This window comes from Schistocerca serialis, chromosome 2, assembly GCF_023864345.2.
Source record: "Schistocerca serialis cubense isolate TAMUIC-IGC-003099 chromosome 2, iqSchSeri2.2, whole genome shotgun sequence".
NCBI classification, from domain to species: domain Eukaryota; kingdom Metazoa; phylum Arthropoda; class Insecta; order Orthoptera; family Acrididae; genus Schistocerca; species Schistocerca serialis.
The window spans coordinates 208,005,742-208,029,115 of record NC_064639.1 but is presented as its reverse complement, the minus strand read 5'-3'; the positions used below and the strand labels follow the sequence as shown (position 1 = coordinate 208,029,115).

Here is a 23,374-nt window from a genome sequence, read left to right as displayed (position 1 = left end):
TACAGAATTGGGCAAATTCTCAGCAATAAATACCGATGTTAATCGGACAACCGCAGAAAATTGAGGGTCTTGAGCGGATACAAACTAAAATAAAAATTGTAAAATCAAGATAAAAAAATATATATAAAAAGAAGCAACTAGAGGAACACCATACAATGGTAGGGTTGAAATATAAGCATCAATTACAGAATTGGGCAAATTCTCAGCAATAAATATTGAAGCTAATGGGACAACCGCAGAAAATTGGGGGTCTTGAGCGGATATGAACTAAAATAAAAATTGTAAAATCAAAATAACAAAAAATTATATAAAAAGAAACTACGAGAGGAAAGCCATACAATGGTTTGTTTCAAAGAAGCAAGAAAAAAAAAGAAAAAAAAGCATGAACCACCTTCTCTGGTACCAAAAAATTACTTGACCTAGAAAGCTCAAGTTAAAAGAGCAAAATGGATACAAAAAGTATGACCGCTGCAGCACTCTGGACGGTGACTGGCTAACAGTACGTATTAGTAGACAAAGTGAAATGTAGATCCAGCCATAGTGGGGACTAATTTGGTCACATGACAAGGAGCAGCCACATCCCAGTTTAAAACAGAGCACGTTCTTTCCTCGCTGAGCAGACACGGAAAGTGGTCTCCCAAAATGCATTCGCAGGCAGCCACGAAAGATGGCTTTGAACGCCATTAATCTTTACACTACCACTTTTTTCGGAGGGAAAAGCAACAGCAGGTTATTTTAATTGATGTTGTAGTCACAAATAACAAAATGATAAAAACATTTCCCTCGGTTTCGTTCTCCTCCGCGGGTAATGTTGTGACATGAAGAGTTATTTTTAAGTACCCCTAGGGTTTTGGAAGACTACTACACAAAAAGTGCAAGACACGTAGGAGACGGACACATGTCATTGGACAGAACATCTCTCCAAGCTTTTAAATCACATTAGAGGTGTTCACAATATAGGCACCGTTTGTAATACGAATACTGTCAGAACGTCAGTATTCCACAGCCAATACGAATGAATGTGTTGTTTGGCAGCAGTTTCTGCGATTTTATGAACAATACAAACAAAAAATTCATATAGAGCTGATCTCCTTGAATAGTAATCACATTGTGAGAGCAACTGTTCTGTCTATGGGATTTCTGTGAGAAATACCAGAATAAACGAGACATAATGTGCGACTTATTTTTAAAAACGGCATACCAGATTAGATTTTTAGGAAAAAATTCTGAAGATTCCATATAAACTTAGTTATCTTATAAAGATAATTCATCCGTCCCGGGAATCGAGATTCTCGACGCATTTTTTCGTGTTATCGATACCGATACTGGCAAGATATCAGTCCCAGAAATTCCACAACCTTCATCACAGTCCCTAAGTGGTTCCTGTGACTAGTTCGGATATACAAAACGAAGCGTGGAGGGGATTTCGATTTATAAACGTAGGGACAGGAGGTTTAATAAAGTATTTTTTATTTACTTTCTAAAACAAGGCTACAACATACATTTTATGTTTGCATACAACAATGTTTGTCGGTTATGCTTTTGACGGATGACGAACGCAAAGTAAGTTCAAATGGCAAAAACATTTTCTATGTAATATACACAAAAGAGCGAAAGAAACTCGTACACCTGCCTAATGTCGCGTAGGGCCCCCGCGACCACGCAGAAGTCTCGAAAATTGATGTGGCAGGGACTCCACTAATGTCTGAAGTAGTGATCGAGGGAACTCACACCTCGAATCCTGCAGGGCTCTTCATAAATCCGTAAGAGTATTCCGATGAAGGTCAAAGATTCAAGAGTCAGGTATAAGAGATGAATCTACACTATGTGATAAAAAACATACGTTTTTCATATTACGTGCATTGTGCTGTCACCTACTGCCAGGTGCTCCATATCAGCGACCTCAGTAGCCATTAGACATCGTGGGAGAGCAGAATGGGGTGCTCCGCGGAACTCACAGACTTCGAACGTGGTCAGGCGATTGGGTGTCACTTGTGCCATACATGTTTACGCGATATTTCCACACTCCTATACATTCCTAGGTCCACTGTTTCCGATGTTATAGTGAATTGGAAACGTGAAGGAACACGTAAAGCACAAAAGCGTACAGGCCGACGTCGTCTGTTGACTGACAGAGACCGTTGACAGTTGGAGAGGGTCGTTATGTGTAACAGGCAGACATCTTATGCAGACCATCACACAGGAGTTCCAAACTGCATCAGGATCCACAGCAAGTACTATGACAGTTAGGTGGGAGGTTAGGAAACTTGGATTTCATGGTCGAGCGGCTGCTCATAAGCCACACATCACGCCGATAAATGCCAAACCACGCCTCGCTTGGTGTAAGGAGCGTAAACATTGGACGATTGGACAGTGGAAAAACCTTGTGTGAAGTGACGAATCACAGTACACAATGTGGCGATAAGATGGCAGGGTGTGGGTATGGCGAATGCCCGTGAACATCATCTGACAGCATGTGTAGCGCCAACAGTAAAATTCGAAGGTGGTGGTGTTTTGGTGTAGTCGTGGCACTGTCATAGCACAGGCTTACATTGATGTTTTAAGTACTTTCTTGCTCCCCACTCTTGACGAGTAATTCGGGGATGGCGATTGCATCTTTCAACACCTATTCATAATGCACGTCTTGTGGCGGAGTGGTTGCACGACAGTAACAACACTGTAATGGACTGGCGTCACAGAGTCCTGACCTGAATCTTATAAAACACCTTTGGGATATTTTGGAACGACGACTTCGTGCCAATCCTCACCGACCGACATCGATACCTCTCCTCAGCGCAGCACTCGGTGAAGAATGGGCTGCCATTCCCCAAGAAACATTCCAGCACCTGACTGAACGAATGCCTGCGTGAGTGGAAGCTGTCATCACGGCTAAGGGTGGGCCAACACCATACTGAATTGCAGCATTACCGATGAATGGCGCCACTAACTTGTAAGCCATTTTCAGCCGGCTGCCCGGATACCTTTTATCACATAGTGTAGAAATATGCTACAAATTATCAGGTACCGCCAAGATGCGTTAGACTAGTATTACATTGATCACAACGCCGTTTGAGCAATTATTCTTCTCGCGATAAATACGTGAATGGAACCATAAAAATCCCTAATAACTTGTACAATGGGAGTAACCTCTGCCACGCGCTCCACAGTGGTTTGCAGAGTCCAGATGTTGATCGCTGATTCCATAGTACAAGACGCTGTACGATTTCGTCTATATTAACGACAAATGTATTTGTAAAATCTTCGGTATCACATTTTCTCTTTGTCAAATAGTCCATGTTTATTCTGCCTTAGTAGGATGATAGTCGCATCTGTATATACAGGACTGGCTTTCGCATCCGATGTGTGTTAATTTACGAGTTAGTTCGGCCATTTCGTGAGAAACTAGGCGACTGGATTCCAAATGAATGACCGCACTAATTGTGGCCGGGTTCCCACGTACTGGACGAGTAAATTCCGGGGGCGCTAAGCGTGCCTGCGATAATTGCCTTCTATGACGCTATAAATCTCCCATAGGAAATTCACGTATCGGTACGGCTGCATCATAAGCCAAAATTAGTCGTACTACTGCGTGCAAACTCGGGTCCATACGAAATTTGTTGGACGCGAACTAACAGCACGACGCATCTATAATTATGAGCATTTTGAGTGAATAGGTTTCTGCCGCTCAGAATCGCATATTTTCCGAACAAAGTCTTTCTGAAACATCGATTAATGCTGCGTGCGTAACAATAATTGTTTTACGTGCTTCAATGGCCAAGATTGTGCGAATATATAGGAAATTTGGTAAGATATGTGTTTACAGCAACTGGAAACAAAGCAAACGATACTTGGCCAGAAAAAAAACACGCATAAATTTTGAAATAAAGCACGTTAAAGTTGACCTGTTTAACAAATAGCGAGAAATGCTGTTATTCTACAGTGAATCGCCTGCAGCTAAGTTTTCATTTAACAAGGGAGCCTCAGGGAGTCGATCTTTTGATTTTCTTCAGGACGTAAAGGTCATTGCCTGAGTATCAATTTCTAAAAGCAGCGCGACGCAGTTCTCAATGAAACTCGATAAAATCATCTTTGAAGATTAGGTGTCTGAGTATTGTTACGCAGCATTTCTAAGTAGTCAATTCATCAGTTAAGATGTCGTCCGCTCCTGGTAGCTGAGTGGTCAGCGCGACGGAATGTCATCCCCAATGGCCCGGGTTCGATTCTCGGCTGGGTAGGAGATTTTCTCCGCTCAGGGACTGGGTGTTGAGTTGTCATCATCATCATCATTTCATCCCCATCGACACTCAAGTCGCCGAAGTGGCGTCAACTCGAAAGACCTGTACCAGGCGAGCGGTCTACCCGACGGGAGGCCCTAGTCACACGACATTTCATAGTTAAGATATCAATTCATTATTGGTTGTGTGCGTAACGTAGTAGGTTCGTATTCGTCAAGTCGCTGGTTGAAATCTCGCTAGTAGTACATTGTTAATTTAATTTAAATTCCATGTTTATTAACAAATGCAAATCTTAATTAACAGATACTGAATCAACTTTTTAAAAAAAAGTAACATCTCATATTAGTTTCTGATCGTCTGAAAATAAATTAAAATTTGTGAGACAGACATGTCATATTCCTTTTGTAAGATGAAAAAGAATATAATTATAGGCTATAACCATCAGTAATACTATTCATTGACTCGCCAGGATAGCCGCACGTGTTAGCAAAGTTGCTTCCGAGATACGGGGAGGGGGCAGTCGCACAGACCCTGGATCGAATTCGCGGTTTAATGACGAGGGGAGAAATTCTGGCCAACGGTGGATGCGGTTTTTAGGCGGTTTTCAGCATACGACTATATGAGCACCGGGCTGGAACTCATGTCCCACCTCATTTACAGGATTCGTAAACATCTATAAAACCTTGTACACTTTCACTTGGGTTAAAAGTAGACGAAGACAGATGGGGGACTTGTACTCCGTCCCGAGGTGGAGGAAGTGGCGACGGGAGGAAGGCATCCGACTACCCTCTACCAATAACATAGCCGAACCCAAATATAACAGGGGGGCAGTGTGAAGGCACGGGACGAGGCTAGGAAAAAGAAGAAAGGAATATTATTGTTCATTAGACGAGAATGCCGTTCTTCTCCACAGTGCCTTTTGTTAAATACAGCCGAAAAATTAGGTGAAACAGAAAATAAGAAAAAGAAAATAATTAGGTAAACATTGGGATCAAAATATGACAATTAGAAAAGGAAACTAAGAACCAATAAAGAAGTTTATGAAAGAACAGAACGAATATTAGACACAGTGAGTAACGGAAGTGTTTGGGAGGGGGGGTCGGGGGCTGGGGGGAAATTGCAAAAAACGGAGGATGAAACAGGAAAAAGAGGAAAGTTCAGATCAAAAGTAAAATGTTTCAAGGGCTTCCAAGAGTAAACAAAGAAAAAGGTATAATATGGACAGAAGAAAGAAACTAAGAATGAAAAAAAAAATTACTGGAAACAAAGGAGGAAAGAGCGAGATATAGTTTATTTCATGTCGTCCTCAGTAGGCCAACCAATAAAAAAAGTACTGTTCAGTCTCCAGAAATATAAAAGTATTTTGCCCTCTATTTGATGTTTCGAACTTTTGTACTAAATGTTAATTTGTTATTCTTATTCACATTTTCATACGAATGCCGATCAAACACAAAAACATAATTTTTTTATTAATATATGTGATTTAATACTTGCTAAGGAACTTTTTCATTTTTTTATAAACATGGAATTTAAATAAAGTACATAAATGAGCTGTTAATGAGATTCAAATCAGCGACTTAACAGATACAAACTTCTTACACTACGCACACAGCTACCGACAAACACTAGAAGTTAGAAGTGCTTCGTATTTAACAGCGCCTGGAAATCTTTCAATATTCAAATGCAACTTAAAAAAAGGAACTACGCCGTAATGTGTTAGGAAGCAGATGTCTTTGCACTTGCCTCCAAATGCTGTAAGTATGAATAAAATCGAAGAGAGCCAGTCCCTAAAGTCCTCTTGTTAGACGTAATTTGTTAATTCAGTACTCAATCTTCATTCCTGGAGAACAGCAAACACTTCACGTTAGTAACCACATTCAAATCACCTGGAACAGTTTTCCATTAGTTTCTTGTCGATAATTGTAACTACACAGTATTCCCAAGATAAATAATCTCCTTGTCGCCGATTTAGAGATATTTTGTCGAACTTCCCGGTTTCTACGACGATATCATCAATTAGTTATTTTATTTTTTTTGCACTACATAAAAATATGATGCTTGGCTGTTATGGTGGTGGTCCTCTTTCTTCAGAGGATTCCTCTACCACAGTCTCTATGATTGTGTCTTCTTGCCAATTCATTACAAGATCAATCTACTTAAACTTTTCATTTTTCACCTTTCTACTGTGTCAGTTTCTTTTAATAGACAGCATATTTCTAAGTACTTTTTTTCTGATAAGCCATTCATCATTCAGAGGGCTCTTCACTTCCCCAAAAATGTTGCATAATATCTCGAGGACTACTTCATCCTCTTTACTTTTTTGTCATAAACTGATATTTGATAACGTCCGTTTTTTAAACTAAAGTAGTTTGCCAGATATACTACGAATGGTGTTATTCGCAGAAATGTTTAAATGTTTCAAATGGCTCTGAGCACTATGGGACTCAACATCTTAGGTCATAAGTCCCCTAGAACTTAGAACTAGTTAAACCTAACTAACCTAAGGACATCACACACACCCATGCCCGAGGCAGGATTCGAACCTGCGACCGTAGCAGCCTCGCGGTTCCGGACTGCAGCGCCAGAACCGCACGGCCACCGCGGCCGGCTATTCGCAGAAATGGGCTCGCACATTGTGATACCGCAGAAGTATGTAAATTTTAAACAAATAATAAATAACGTTTTACTCATCATTTTGAGACAGCCAACATGTCTGTGAAACTGTGGGACATTGGTTGGCACTGTGTACTACTCACTACATTGCTTCATTTGTTTTCACTGGGTTTCATTAATTTCCTACTTACACTGACGACTGTATAGTTTTACACTAACCACACAATGATATTTCTCTCGTTCCCTTCGCGAGCGGGTCGACAATGGGAATGACTAGCAGTGGTGCGAATTGCCCTCCCACACGCTCTGTACTGTAACTAAAATGGTTCAAATGGCTCTGTCAAGGGAACATCCCCATCGCACCCCCCTCAGATTTAGTTATGAGTTGGTACAGTGGATAGGCCTTGAAAAACTGAACACAGATCAATCGAGAAAACAGGAAGAAGTTGTGTGGAACTATGAAAAAATAAGCAAAATATACAAACTGGGTCGTCCATGCGTAAGATGGGCAACATTAAGGGCAATGTCAGGCGAGGAGTGCCGTGGTCCCGTGGTTAGCGTGAACAGCTGCGAAACGAGAGGTCCTTGGTTCAAATCTGCCCTCCATTGAAAATTTTGCTTTCTTTATTTTCGCAAAGTTATGATCTGTCCGTTCGTTCATTGACGTCTCTGTTCACTGTAATAAGTTTAGTGTCTGTGTTTTGCGACCGCACCGCAAAACCGTGTGATTAGTTGACGAAAGGACGTGCCTCTCCAATGGGAACCGAAAACATTTGATCGCAAGGTCATAGGTCAACCGATTCCTCCACAGGAAAACACGTCTGATATTTTGTATACGACACTGGTGACAGCATGTGCGTCACATGACAGGAATATGTTGTCGACCCACCTAACTAGTACACTTGGCGAATGGGTGAAAAGATTCTTCTACCTTGCCCGATTTAGGTTTTCTTGTGGATGTAATAATCACTCCAAAAAAAGTGATGAAAACATAAGAGTTTTTCACATAAACTGAAAATAAAAAGTTAAAATTTTCAGTCGAGGAGAGATTTGAACCAAGGACCTCTCGTTCCGCAGCTGTTCACGCTAACCACGGGACCACGGCGCTCCTCGCCTCAGATTCCCCTTAATGTTGCCTATCTTACGCATGGACGACCCAGTTTGTATATTTTGCTTATTTTTTCATAGTTTCACACAACTTCTTCCTGTTTTCTCGATTGATCTGTGTTCAGTTTTTCAAGGCCTATCCACTGTGCCAACTTATAACTAAATCTGAGGGGGGTGCGATGGGGATGTTCCCTTGTGAGCACTTTGGGACTTAACATCTATGGTCATCAGTCCCCTAGAACTTAGAACTACTTAAACCTAGCTAACCTAAGGACATCACACAACACCCAGTCATCACGAGGCAGAGAAAATCCCTGACCCCTTCGGGAATCGAACCCGGGAACCCGGGCGTGGGAAGCGAGAACGCTACCGCACGACCACGAGCTGCGGACTGTACTGTAACTGAGTGTGTATGTAGATGTAGAAGTTTATATGACTTTGGTACAAAAGTAGTAGCTCAAAACTATTAGTTCAAGTCTACTTCCTAACGTAGCACTATCTTTTGTGACTGAGGGTTCGTGCGCGTACTCATGTGTCTTATAAATCTCAAAGACACACACACACACACACACAGACACACACACACACACACACACACAACATTCACCAGATCACCCACAAAAATTATACAAGTGGATCTACGTATATATGTATGTATGTTCCACATTTTCTCCTGAACTATTTGATCGATTTCAACCAAACTTGGTACACGTATTATTTACTGACTGGAAAGAACCATTGTGGCGATAATAACCCCCCACATATCAAAGGAATAGGATTGGTGGTGAAAAAGCAGTATTGCGAATATATCCATACATTAGTATCCCGTAGTTGAGAAAGATAGCACTTAGAGACTTGCAACAAAATTTGCGCATAATGTCAAACATTTACGAAAGTTTTCCTCCCTGATGACCGCCGCAAAATGATGGAAGGAAAAAGGTAATCGCTTACTACATTTTCGCTGTTCATACACTAAAACTACCACATGAAGCGTGACGTTTTAATTTATTACTTTTTTATTACTATCTGTAATCGTGACATATTGTGTGAACAGTATTCACATCCGTACCAGATAGGGTTGATAGAAAAGATCCAGCGGAGAGCAGCGCGCTTCGTTACAGGATCATTTAGTAATCGCGAAAGCGTTACGGAGATGATAGATAAACTCCAGTGGAAGACTCTGCAGGAGAGACGCTCAGTTTTTTGTTGAAGTTTCGAGGACATACCTTCACCGAGGAGTCAAGCAGTATATTGCTCCCTCCTACGTATATCTCGCGAAGAGACCATGAGGATAAAATCAGAGAGATTAGAGCTCACACAGACGCATACCGACAATCCTTCTTTCCACGAACGAGACTGGAATAGAAGGGAGAACCGATAGAGGTACTCAAGGTAGCCTCCGCCACACACCGTCAGGTGGCTTGCGGAGTATGGATGTAGATGTAGATGTAGATATATGATTGATATACCAGAAAGATTGAATCATTGTACGACACTTGGTTCAGGAGATACTACGTTGTAAACACTGGAAGCTTGAAAAACTACCACATCATGCAAGACGTTGAAATTTTTTACTTCGTTGCCACTAAATCTTTTCACAACACATTTCGCAGGCAGTAGGCACACATACCACTGGATGTACCTGCAAATTTATATCATTCTACAGCACAGAGTTCAGTAGACACGACGCCATAAGCAGTATGTTGCGTGAAAATGAAGCTGCAGGCCGAAATCTGCTAGAGATACAGTTGAAATATGTGTACAAGTACGCGTGAAATAAGTTAGATATGTGTGAAACATATCTGACATCCGCGTATGCGAGCAAAGCCACGGGTAAGAAGCTCATCCTAAACTCGCGGAGCAATTTTAGTCACATTTGGTATACATCTTAGTTACAATCTGGGAAGAAATACGTTGGGGTAAGAACCACCAGCTTCCTATTGGGATGAGCGTGTTAACGTGGATAGAGAAGGAAGGACGAGATGTACAAACAGCGAGGGGGAAGCAGGAGACAGCCAGAGGGGAGAGGAAATGGATGGAGAAAGAAAAGAGGGGGAGATGGACTGAATGAGGGGAGAGGGACAAAAAAAAGAGTGGGAGGAGTAGGTGGAAAAAGAGGAGAGTTGGCGGATATGGACAGGGAGAGGGGGATTGAGGTAAAGTACAGGGACAGTGGGGGAGAGGTGGATAAAGAGAGAGGGACGGGGAGGGAGAGGGGGGAGAGGAAGGAGACAGAGAGGCGAAGGAGCAGATGGACGCTGAGAGGAGGGAGGAGAAGATGAACAGAGTGAGAGGAGGAAAGAGGAGATGAACTACTAGAAGACTGGAATAAATTAATACCTGGGCAACGCCGGGTTTCACAGCTAGTTTATATACAATCAGAATTTAAAACAAAGTGAAAAAGTGAAAAATCGTTATATTTAGTGAGGACTTAAGAGTAGAGGGCTAACTTGCAAAATCGTCGTGGAATGACAAGTGCGTAAAGTTACGAAAAGTACAATGACATCTCCTGTAACATGCACAAAATACTGTGAAGTGAATTTTCCGCCTTGTTTATGCTATAAGGCGTACTGGGAAGGGAAGAAAAGCAGTCCAGGTAGTCTGTGCTATAATTGATCTCCCGTCACTTGTCAAATTTGAGAGGTTTTATAAACGTTTGCATAACGTCTCAACAGAAGTCAGTGAAGGGGCTATGCATAGGGCGGCAAAAGAAACGGTAGATGTTTGTCAATATACTGATATTGTTGCTCCATTGGACGGTTACTGGCATAAGAGAGGCCGTACATCTCGGAATGATTACTGTTACCTCAGTAGATACAGCCAAAGTACTGGACTATGAATGTGTCACAGAACACTGTCAAGGTTGTGCCAATAAGGTAAATGAACACAAATATGACAAAAGCTCTGGACGTTTCCTTGGTGGTATGGAAAGCAAGAGGGCTGTCTCTATTTTTAATAGGTCAATTGCTAGACGTGATGTGTGATACATTCAGCACCTAAGTGATGGTACTCTGAAGGCTGCAATAGTGTTGTGGCTGCTAAAACATACGGTAAAGCTGAAATCTTAAAAAAATATAATGTATAGGGCATGTTCAGAAGACAATGGGGGCAACATTTGGGAACTCTGCAACGACAAGACACGGAAAAAAAGACGCTCTGATAGGAAAGCAACTGATGGAGAAGGCAGACCTCCAAATCAGAAATAGAAAACCTCACAGAATATTATTGTGCAGCCATAAGGAAAAACAGTGAAAATGTCAATGAAATGGGAAAAGCTATTTGGGTAACTCCTTTTCACAAAATATCCAATGATGATCATCCACAACATGGCCTCTGTACGGAAGGAAATACTTCATTAAGCAAGTAGAAAATGTCTGAAGAAAATAGACAAAAGCACGCACATAGATATTTTCATATTCTGAACGCCTCGGATAACGTTTTCATGACGAATCACAGAACCCAAAGGAAAGTTTCAGTTGTTGCATTTGGGACTGCTTACCAAAAACTTGCCTTTTTCTTTTGGTATGTCATCTTTTGTAACGTGTGATGATATGATGGATGCTGTTTGTTTTAATGACGCAGTAACAAGCGAGTTAAAAACTATGAGCAGGCTAGGCATCAAAACCGGGAACTACATAAAAAATGGGCCTCTACGAATGGAAAGGCGACATGTCGCTTAAGCTGAAAAAGCTGCTGAAAGCGTGACAAAGGAGGCCAAAATAACAAAGAAAACAAATAAAAAAAAAGAAGATGAAAAGGACACTCAGAAACAATAAGATTATGGTGCTGGAATGTTTTCACATGTTGCTAACGGAAAAGAAAATGACATGCAAATATTTAGTTTCTATTTCCGATAGCGAAAGTTGTTGCATACATAGACATCATTATCTCATCCAATATTAAATCAACAAAAAATTGTGTGAATGATAATATAGTGATTGCGTACACAGTAAACCAGATTATTCGACAGTGTGTAACATATTTTAAGCTGGAGCATGTCATACGTTCTTAAATTATTAAAAGAAAAAATTGACTTACAAAAAGCTTTTTTTAAACAAACAAAATAAGAAATTTGTAATATTCCTGTTTCATTCTTTTAACAAGCTATAAGTAGAAAAATACAATTTGTTTTACATTTTATTTAGAGTAGTGTGGAAATAAATTGTAACGAAATTAAAAATTACTAAAAATTCAGTACGTGAGATGATTATCAATTTACAACTCATTATGAATTCTACAGTAGTTAAATTTTTGTCACATGGAGGACACAATATGTTTATTGTTGGTTAAAGTTTCATTTCATTACCTATTAAAGCTTTTGTGTAATAATTTTTCAAAATACTATTAAAAAAGTTCAGACCAATAGGTCCAGGTCCCCTTTCACATCTAGTACGAAATGTTTCAGTCTGTGACAGGCTGTCAATGAGAGACCTCCAGCTGCAATATGAGAATAAACTCTGTTATGCAAGCTCACTGTTCGGAGAGCAGCGGGAGGAATTTCGTTACTGAACAGCTCTACGCGTCCGTGGTGCTAATGCAATCACATGAAGACAACGCATAGACAGGTAAGCAATTACAGGATGACAAGAGCTCATTACACGGGAATGTTGTAATCAAATTCTGCCGACATGGACAATACCAGAGTCGGTACAAGTTAACCTAGCGCAGAGTCCTCACGCTTCAAGAGATAAGATCGGGAAATTGCTGTAAATCAGTACTAACATAATTAGAGACTAAAAATCTCTACCTAAAATATTTTGTGCTGAGTCGTGTCTGTTACTGACTAGCTGTACGTGAAATATGGGACAGTCTGATTTTTCGCGCCCATTTTCCTCAAATAATGCGGAAACTATAGAAAAGAGACATTTTCTTATCAAAGAAACTGCGTGTCTGACATAACAAATATAGTTATTGATATTTCGGAATTAGGATAGTCACTTGAACAAATGACAAAAATTAAAAATCGAATTGGATTTTTAGTCCACTGTTTACTTACTGATCCCTCAAACTACTTTATCAAACTGGTGTAGCGCTAACCCACATGAAGATCACTGAACCCATCAGTTAAGAATCGAAGTTTTTTCTATTTTTTGGATCATCATCCTTCCAACCATTTTGATATGGCCTCCTAGTAACTCTTACATCAAACTTCCTCAATTGTTTGTTGGACGTAACTCAATTTCTGTCTTTCTCTAAAATTTTTGCCGTCGACATTTGTCTCAAGTGCAGGAGAAAAAATGCCTAAACGTATGAACACATGTTGTAAGAAACTGGCCCTTCATGTCCTTCCAATTTCTCGAGCTAGTAAAGTCACTTATGAGTGCAAGTTGGTGCAAGATGTTTGAAATCCCCCGAAAAATTCGTTCACGTTCTACAGAAAGGTGTATAATGTACAATACGTGTAAGTACCCTGAGGGAAAAATTGGAAAATAGATCATGTGAAGTTCTTACATTAAAAATTGGCTTAAGACAGCGATGTAGCCTTCCTGCTTTAATGTTCGACCTGTATATCGACGAAGCAATGAATAAAGTAAAAGAACGATTAGGAAGTATAATTAATGTTCAGGTCGAAATAATATAAATAATATTGCTATTCTCATTCAGAGTGAGGGACACTGACAGGAGACGTTGAATGGAATGATCAATATGTAGAGTGCAGAATAAGGACTGATATTCATGTACGATACAGTCTTGTGAAATCGGGTGAATCTTTCCGAGACACCCTTTGTTATGCATTTCTGTAAACCTAAGAAACCTAAAAATCCTTCAACATTCGTAGTTTCACAGATTTTATTTCGTCTCATAATTCATAACTTGAATCACGAGCTGTTGATGGAGTCCGGAAAAGGTAGGGATCCGGCCTAAATGTCGAAAACTAAGTCTATGTTACGAACGCGAAAGTGAGTCCTGACAGTAGTTTCTGATGAAATTTTCCAGAGCAGTTTAGGAATGAAAAATCAAGCTCTGGTTTACATAAAGCGAGGCTGAATCCATGACTCACTTCTTGTGTACCGTAACAGTGCTTCTACATTCCAGCAGTAAAGATAGGTATCTGGCGTGTAGCTGCGTAAACAGAATTTTCTGCTCTGACACGACGACGCGAACAGCTAGCTTTCTCAAACAGTTAAAATCCTAACTTCATTCACAGTTCGCAGTCTGATAACGTTCACTCATTACTCCCTATCGCAAAGCGGATGATAGTGATTACAACGCTATCTAGCGACTGGCAATAAGCTCGAGTACCTATCATATACAGGGTGTTACAAAAAGGTACTGCCAAACTTTCAGGAAACATTCCTCACACACAAAGAAAGAAAATATGTTATGTGGACATGTGTCCGGAAACGCTAACTTTCCATGTTAGAGCTCATTTTATTACTTCTCTTCAAATCACATTAATCATGGAATGGAAACACACAGCAACAGAACGTACCAGCGTGACTTCAAACACTTTGTTACAGGAAATGTTCAAAATGTCCTCCGTTAGCGAGGATACATGCATCCACCCTCCGTCGCATGGAATCCCTGATGCGCTGATGCATCCCTGGAGAATGGCGTATTGTATCACAGCCGTCCACAATACGAGCACGAAGAGTCTCTACATTTGGTACCGGGGTTGCCTAGACAAGAGCTTTCAAATGCCCCCATAAATGAAAGTCAAGAGGGTTGAAGTCAGGAGAGCGTGGAGGCCATGGAATTGGTCCGCCTCTACCAGTCCATCAGTCACCGAATCTGTTGTTGAGAAGCGTACACTTCGACTGAAATGTGCAGGAGCTCCATCGTGGATGAACCACATGTGTCGTACTTGTAAAGGCACATGTTCAAGCAGCACAGGTAGAGTATCCCGTATGAAATCATGATAACGTGCTCCATTGAGCGTAGGTGGAAGAACATGGGCCCAATCAAGACATCACCAACAATTCCTGCCCAAAACGTTCACAGAAAATCTGTGTTGATGACGTGATTGGACAATTGCGTGCGGATTCTCGTCAGCCCACACATGTTGATTGTGAAAATTTACAATTTGATCACGTTGGAATGAAGCCTCATCTGTAAAGAGAACATTTGCACTGAAATGAGGATTGACACATTGTTGGATGAACCATTCGCACAAGTGTACCCGTGGAGGCCAATCAGCTGCTGATAGTGCCTGCACACGCTGTACATGGTACGGAAACAACTGGTTCTCCCGTAGCACTCTCCATACAGTGACGTGGTCAACGTTACCTTTTACAACAGCAACTTCTCTGACGCTGACATTAGGGTTATCGTCAACTGCACGAAGAATTGCCTCGTCCATTGCAGGTGTCCTCGTCGTTCTAGGTCTTCCCCAGTCGCGAGTCATAGGCTGGAATGTTCCGTGCTTCCTAAGACGCCGATCAATTGCTTCGAACGGATTTCTGTCGGGACACCTTCGTTCTGGGAATCTGTCTCGATACAAACGTACCGCGCCACGGCTATTGTCCCGTGCTTATCCATACATCAAATGGGCACCTACCATCTCCGCATTTGTAAACATTGCACTGACTGCAAAACCGCGTTCGTGATGAACACTAACCTGTTGATGCTACGTAGTGATGTGCTTGATGCTAGTACTGTAGAGCAATGAGTCGCATGCCAACACAAGCACCGAAGTCAACGTTATCTTCCTTCAGTTGGGCCAACTGGCGGTGAATCGAGAAAGTACAGTACATACTGACGAAACTAAAATGAGCTCTAACATGGAAATTAAGCGTTTCCGGACACATGTCCACATAACATCTTTTCTTTATTTGTGTGTGAGGAATGTTTCCTGAACGTTTGGCCATACCTTTTTGTAACACCCTGTATAAGTAGGGTAAAAGGCACTTACAGATCACTAGCCTTAACATCAGTTTCCTGCAATATTCTTGAGCATATTCTAACTTAGAACATAGTAATTTTCATGGAGAGTGAAAAGCTTGAGTTCATAAATGAAGACGAGTTTAGAAAATGTTGTTCGTGGGGAACTCAACTCGTCCCTTATTCGTACGATATCATGCGAATCATGGATGAAGGGCGACAGGCAGATTCCATGGTTTTAGATCTCTGGAAAATGTTTGACACAGATTTCCAATGCAGTGTCGCGTCCTGGAACAATTTCCCTACACCAGTTTTTTTTTGTCTATTGGCTTCGGTGTTATCTACGTGGGGCAAACAGGACGTTGACGACAATAGGGGTTCAGTTTGTTTGTCAAACTTATAGCGGAAATAAGTTACAAGTTTTGGTAATTCTGGTGGAGCTGGCATGAGTGGCCGGCCGGAGTGACCGAGCGGTTCTAGGCGCTACAGGTTGGAACCATGCGACCGCTACTGTCGCAGGTTCGAATCCTGCCTCGGGCATGTATGTGTGTGATGTCCTTAGGTTGGTTAGGTTTAAAAAAGTTCTAAGTTCTAGGGGACTGATGACCTCAGAAATTAAGTCCCATAGTGCTCTGAGCCATTTGAACCATTTTTTAGCATGAGTGATCTGCTGAAATAGCAAAATATTATGTCAGTTCGTTTATTTTTTAGGCAACATTTATTTATTGTGATGTCAGACCAAAATCCCTTAATGGATTATCAGATGCTTTCAGTAATCACTAGGAAGGATCTTTGTCAGAGATAAGTTCTTACACTGCCACTCGGTTTGCTAACTACTGGCTACTTCGCTTAAATCAAGTTATCAACCCTTTGAAATAATTTTCCATCAAGCAAGGGCCACCTGCCCTACCAATAAGTAACTTGTTCCTGCTATTCACTGAAATTCCTATAATTTAGTTCTTTGAGACAGAGACAGGCAGTCTCTGGTCAAGGCCGTCCAATGAATACTGAAAATTGCTGCTTAGCTTGCAGTTGCCGTGCGTCCATCACAGTCTACCACCGTATTCTTGTAACTGACGTGTTTATTACTCCATAAGGTGATGCCGAGGTGCGTCGCTGCACTCCGGCTGCTCAAATTACTCGCTGAATCCCTACTCTCCTTTAATCTGCCCCACTCTGAGCTTTTATTCCGCTCTACACTGATCCTGGTGCATACGGCCCTCTGCAATACCTAGGGAATATTCCCGTGGAAGCTTCCTCGACATGTGACCGTCTAAATGTTTGACTATCACTGTAACTTCCTCCATCACGTGCATTTGAATGTTACCGCTGACCTTTATTTCCTTGGCAAACCATCAAGAATTATCCTCATTGCTGTGTTTGGTCAGCGGTGGAGAAGCAAACAGTTTTCGGTTTCCACTTATCCTGTTACTCGTTATTGTTGTATCCTAGCCAGTAATGCCACCCGAGCCCGCTGCCAAAAGGTTGGCAGCATCAAAGTCCGGACGCCGTCCGCATAAGCAGCGCCAGCGAGACAGGAAATCGCCGCAAGTCTGCGCGCGCCACCGCTGGCTTCTGGAATCTTAAGCGCTGGAGTCGCGAGCGCTAGGAGAGTTCTGTATTCGCCGCTCAGTTGTATACTCGCCACCGAAGTGTGTACTTGCAAGTCAGTTGTGTGTTCATCGCAGCAGAGTTGTTGCCGTCAGCCGACGCTGACCTAGCCGCTCCGACTCGAACTAGACAGATTTCTGTAGACACGGAGTTCACTACTGTGTTACTGTATCTACGTTAATAAAGATAAGTACCGACTTTTATTTAATCAGAGTGTTTGGGTTTTCATCTTTCTGTTCACTGTTCCAGCGGACCGGTCGGCCCGCTATTAAAAGTGTGGCGGTGACTTCGTAAGCCGTTTCTACAGCGAATTGTTTGTCGCTACGAACGCCGCCACAAAAGTTATCATATACTGCTCATCACTCATCTGTTCCATCCGCTTAAAGGCCTGCGTCCGCTACTAGTTATGATCTAACAAGCAATTAAAATTATTATGTTTTTCTGATAAGACATGTAATTAAAACTTTAACATTTTGTACGGTAATAACAGCAGACTTAACTAATGTCCAAGCACACAGAACACGTTCTCCGATGTTTGAGTGATTCGAAGCCTTTGTAAGTGATAGAGCACAGTACACTGCCCTGGATAACGAGTGTTCTTCGGAGTAAAAGTTATCGTCAGGAGTGCCCAACCGAGTGTGATACGACCGCTCTTGTTTTGTATTATCTGATGGATAGGATCAGCACCAATCTGCGACGGTTTGCTGACGACACTGTAATGCACAAGAAAGTGTCGTGGTTGAGTGGCTGCAGGAGTTTACAGAATGACATATTGAATATGTATTTAGTGTTACGCATAGCATCCTGCTCTAAATGTAGAAAAATGTAACTCAATGCAGATGAGTAAGAGAAACAATCCTATAATGTTGAAAAACAGTATCAGTAATGTATTGCATCATGCAGTTACACAATTAAATTTCTCGGCTTAACGTTGCTACGTGGCATGAAACGGAACGAGCATAATACGTCAGTTGTGAGGAAGACGAATGACAACTTCACTTTATCTGGCGATATGGAGGAAAGTGCCCCTCACCTATGAAGGAATCTACATATAGAACAGATGGTGTGACCCATTCTTGAGTACTGCTACAGTTCGCGAAATGAGGGCGCTTTTACCTGCTGAGGAGGCCAGTGGGCTTTGTATTGGGCAGATTAGAAAAGTCAGTGTCATTAAAATTGACTACTAGTTTCGGGTTTTCAGCCATCATCAGATTTGGTTATGAGAAAATTTAATCAAAAAGCATACATGTTTGTGCAGATGTACACTCTCCCGGTGTATAGTACTGATGAGAAGCTCCCAGGCTTCCAGTTGGGCGGCAGTGTCAAAATACCGGCAGTGCTAAAATACTGCGGTAATTTAACACTGCCACCTGAATGGAAACATGGCAGCTTCTCATCAAACCACAGGATATCCCAGAAATGTCGTGACAAGCTTCGACTGGTTGTATAGGATGTCTTGAGGAACAAATCGAAGATAAGAACACGTGTCTGGAAATTTCATTCAACGACCCCACAGAGCATCGAAGTTATAGGCTTTGGCGCCTGTCTTTAAGCTACCCCTTCCACAGCAAACGTGATTCAGTACGCCGATGGGTCTAAAGCGGAACGTCTTGCAGTGTTATCATAGCATGCCTTGCAATGTTGTTCGTTATTCAGTGATCTTGTCTGATTGCCACGATCGCCAGTGGAGAAGACGGAACTAGCTTCTGTGACTGTGAAGATCTGTTGCCTCATTGGATGATGGTTTTGGACACCGGTTCCACATGTAGTTTATTTTTCTTCTGTATACCAAATAATAATGGAGAATTTAGAGGTTTCAAGATGGAGACTCGTGTCAAAACAGTCATCCACCAAGGCAACAGAGCATCACGTTCATACACTGAAGACCCAAAGAAATTCGTGCATCTGCCTAATATCATGTAGGACCCACGCGAGCACACAGAAGTGCCACAACAAGATGAGGCATGGACTCCACTAATGTTTCAAGTAGTGCTGGTGGGAATTGAAAGCATGAATCCTGCAGGGATGTCCATAAATCCGTAAGTGTATGATCTCTCCTGAACAGCACGTCGCAAGGCAACCCACATATGCCCATTAATGTTCAGGTCTGGGGAGTCTGGTAACCGGCAGAAGTGTTTAAATTTAGAAGAGCGTTCCTGGAACCACTCTGTGGAAATTTTGGACGCGTGGGGTGTCGCATTTTCCTGCTGGAATTTCCCAAGTCCGTCGGAATGGATGCAGGCGATCAGACAGGATGCTTACGTACTTTGCACCTGTCACAGTCGTATCTAGACGTATCCCATATTACTCCAACTGCACACGCTCCACACCATTACAGAGCCTCCACCAGTTTGAGCAGTCCCCTGCTGATATGCAGGGTCCATTGATTCATGAGGTTGCCTCCATAACCGTGCACGTCCATCCGCTAGATACAGTTTGAAACGAGACTCGTCCGACCAGGCAATATGTTCCCAGTCACCCACAGTCCAATGTCGGAATGGACGGGCCCAGGCAAGGCGTAAAACTTTGTTTAGTGCAGTCATTAAGGGTACACGAGTGGGCCTTCGGCTCCGAAAGCCCATATCGATTATGTTTCGTTGAACTGTTCTCACGCTGACACTTGTTGATGGCCCAGCACCGAAATCTGCAGAAATTTCCGGAAGGGTTGCACTTCTCTCACGTTGAACGATTCTCTTCAGTCGTCGTTGGTCCCGTTCTTGCAGGATCTTTTCCCGACTACAGTGACGTGGCAGATTTGATGTTTCACCGGATTCCTGATATTCACGGTACACTCCAAAAATGGTCGTACGGGAAAATCTGCAATTCATTGCTACTTAGGAGATGCCGTCTCCCATCGCTCGTGCGCCGACTATAACACCATGTTCAGACTTACTGAAATCTTGATAATCTGCCATTGTAGCAGCAGTAACCGATCTTACAACTGCGCCAGACACTTGTTGTCTTATATAGGCGTTGCCGATCGCAGCACCGTATTTTCCCTGATTACATATCTGTGTATTTGAATACGCAAGTCTATACCAGTTTCTTTGAGGCTTCAGTGTAGGAGATAAGGCGCGCCCACACAGCGGCTAGCTCCATCTCCTCAACTGGCGATCATGGCAATGAGTCGCGATCATTGAATAACAAACAACATTGAGAGACATCCAGCCTACGGTTCATCAACGTACAAACATACGTTTACCGCCAAAGAGCGCTTAGTGGCAAGCGCCAGCACCTGTAATTTGACTCTCCGTAGCATCGTTGGATGACGTTTCGGGACATGGACTCCCATACTTGATTTGTTCAAGACACCCTCTACAACCCCTCAAATTTTGTCGTAACATTTCTGAGACACCATGTACGTTGCTGTTTACATTTTCTAATTTTCAGATCTGATGATGGCTAAACAGCCGATACCGGTAATCAGTTTTAATAAATACTATGTGACCAATGCACTAACTTTTACAATTTACTTTCGAGTAAGGTCGGATTAAAGAAAGGCACAGAACTAGTTTAGAGGTGTGCTGCTAGATTTGTTACCGATTCGTGCGATGAGAACGCGAGTAACGCGGAAACGCTACGTGAACTCAAATGGGAATTCCTCGAGTAAAGAAAACGTTCTTTTCATGAAAGCTATTGAGAAAGTTTAGAGAACTAGTATTTGCGAGAGACCGCGGAACGATTCTATCAGCACAAACATAAATCTCGTCTAAGTACTGCGAAGACAAAATAAGAGATATTGGTTCTTTTACTGAAGAATGTAGGCCGTCGTTTTCCCTCGCTGGAAGAGTTAAGGGAATGACTGGCAATGATGTGAGGTACCCTTCGCCATGCACCGAATGGTGACTTTTGAGACATATATGTAGATTTATGTTTTCATTGTGATTGGTAATAAGAAAAAGCATAATTTTTAGTAAGCTTTCTTGTACCCAGTGTTTCTTTAGCTGAACACTGTAAATTTACAGTTTGAAACTATATTTTTTTGATATACAGTTTCGTTTAGTGTACTACGTTATTGTCTATTGGTTAAACATAGGGGCAGCGAAAATCTGGAAATCTGAATTTGGGTCTTCCTCTGGGCTATATTTGTATTAACCACGATATTATCGTTGCACTGGAATTCAACATACTTGCGTGTAACTTTACTGATAACATTGTCTGTCACAGTATTTACACTGACTACGACCTCATTACCTTAATTCATTCCGTATCAGTGAATTTAGTTCAATTTGTGTGTGATACTTTAATCTGAAAATATCTGAATTTGTTACGGGGCATGAAATTATTGTTTCTCCAATGCCTCACTACAGGATCAAGACAAAACACGAACGTCATTTTTCAAGGTGTGGGACATGGATTAAGATTTAACGTGCAGTGACAATGAGCTTCTCACTGCGACACATGTGCTCGGGTAGGAAAGGGATGAAGAACGAAATGGGTGTTCTTCGGAGGAAAAAAAATCCCGGCATTAGGCTTTGTGAATGGAGGGAACATCGGAAAACCTAATTCTGCATCACTTAATGATGATTTAAAAGCCTGTCCCCCTACAAAGTGAGACCCATTTGTTAACCACCGCACAATCTCACTCGCTATTTTCTTCCAGTGAAATGAACTTATTTAATAGAGTAGATTCTGAGGAGTTGTGCATAACTTTCGCGAAGGTAATAAATCGGAAACTTGCATCACGCGAGGGAAACTGCTAACAGGAAAAGTTGGGAGTGCGGAGCAAGGAATTTCTGCACCTCAGACGCAAGTGAATAATTTCAGCGGTTTGTACTGTTTAGGGCTGTAACTGTTGCAGAAAAAGAACAGATCATTCTGACACAAACTATACTATCTAAAGAAAGAAGACACATTTAATCTAAGTGGTTATATTCGACTAATTAATACAATTAAAAGCTTTTAGACATGTGAGATACAAGAAGTTTCGTGCGTAACGAACCTTTCACATTTCTTTGCACAATAGGAAACGTGGTCAGAGAAAGTACGTGAGGAACACACTAAGATTTACCTTTTCTGTGTGAACAACGTTCAAACGCTTCGTTTGCTAATTGCGTGTCCCTCGGATTTTTATCGAATTGTGGCAGTATAAAGACTACCTACACAGGATTTGTTTGTGGTTATGTCCACGTGATACTCAGTTACTGATCACTGAATAGCACACTGGCTTAAAACTGATGAAAGCAAACATATTAATCTTTAATACTACACATGTAACGTCATTCACTCAAATTTAATTTTTTTAGGTACATGTTCTACCAGATGTAATTAAAAATTTGTATACAGAAAAAGTAATTTGTCCAGAAAAAATGATTGTACACTATTTTTAAAATTTGTTTTGTTGATTGTTAAGTACTTTATGTAATTGGGCAAATCACAGATGAATTTGTGCCTGCATACTGAACTTCTTTCTCAGTCTCTCACAGCTTTAATAATTAGTTTTAAATGCAATTTTTTCCTCTATTCCTGTAGCTGTTGACATAACTATTCATCTCAAATTGTGATGGATTAGTTATAACGAATTTCACTAGTGAATATAAATATTGTGAAGGAGCGATTAAAATGCCTAGCTCCCTTAAGAGAAGTCTACACTATGATTTTTGAGGAACAAACCATTTCGTTCTTACACTTAGCTTTTGTGCGATCAGGATTTCTTTCTGAGCAGTAAATTATAACAGAAAATTATTCCATGAAACTACGTTAATACGCCGATTGGTCTCTTTCGGAACTATGAATTACCGAAAAGATAAAAATTGCTGAAGTTTGTTGTTTGAGTTGTTTAGCAACACGTATTTACTGATTCATGTTCATGTGTTTTATTGGTTGTTGATGCTATACTGTTTGTAGTAGGTAACTGTATACACTGTGTTTTTTTCCAAAACTAAGGGAGAGAGAATTTTGAGAGATTCACTAAAAACTTCTGATATTGGCTGAGCCGATTAATCATAAGTTTATTTCGATTCAAGTTTTCATATCCGTGCACATAC

At 41.4% G+C, this 23,374-nt stretch overlaps 1 protein-coding gene across 1 annotated transcript in view; it reads right to left on the bottom strand.

Annotated features, from left to right (window-relative positions):
* LOC126455846 (uncharacterized) overlaps window positions 1-23,374 on the bottom strand; it is a 187,236-nt gene that overhangs the window by 139,077 nt on the left and 24,785 nt on the right. The window lies entirely within an intron of this gene.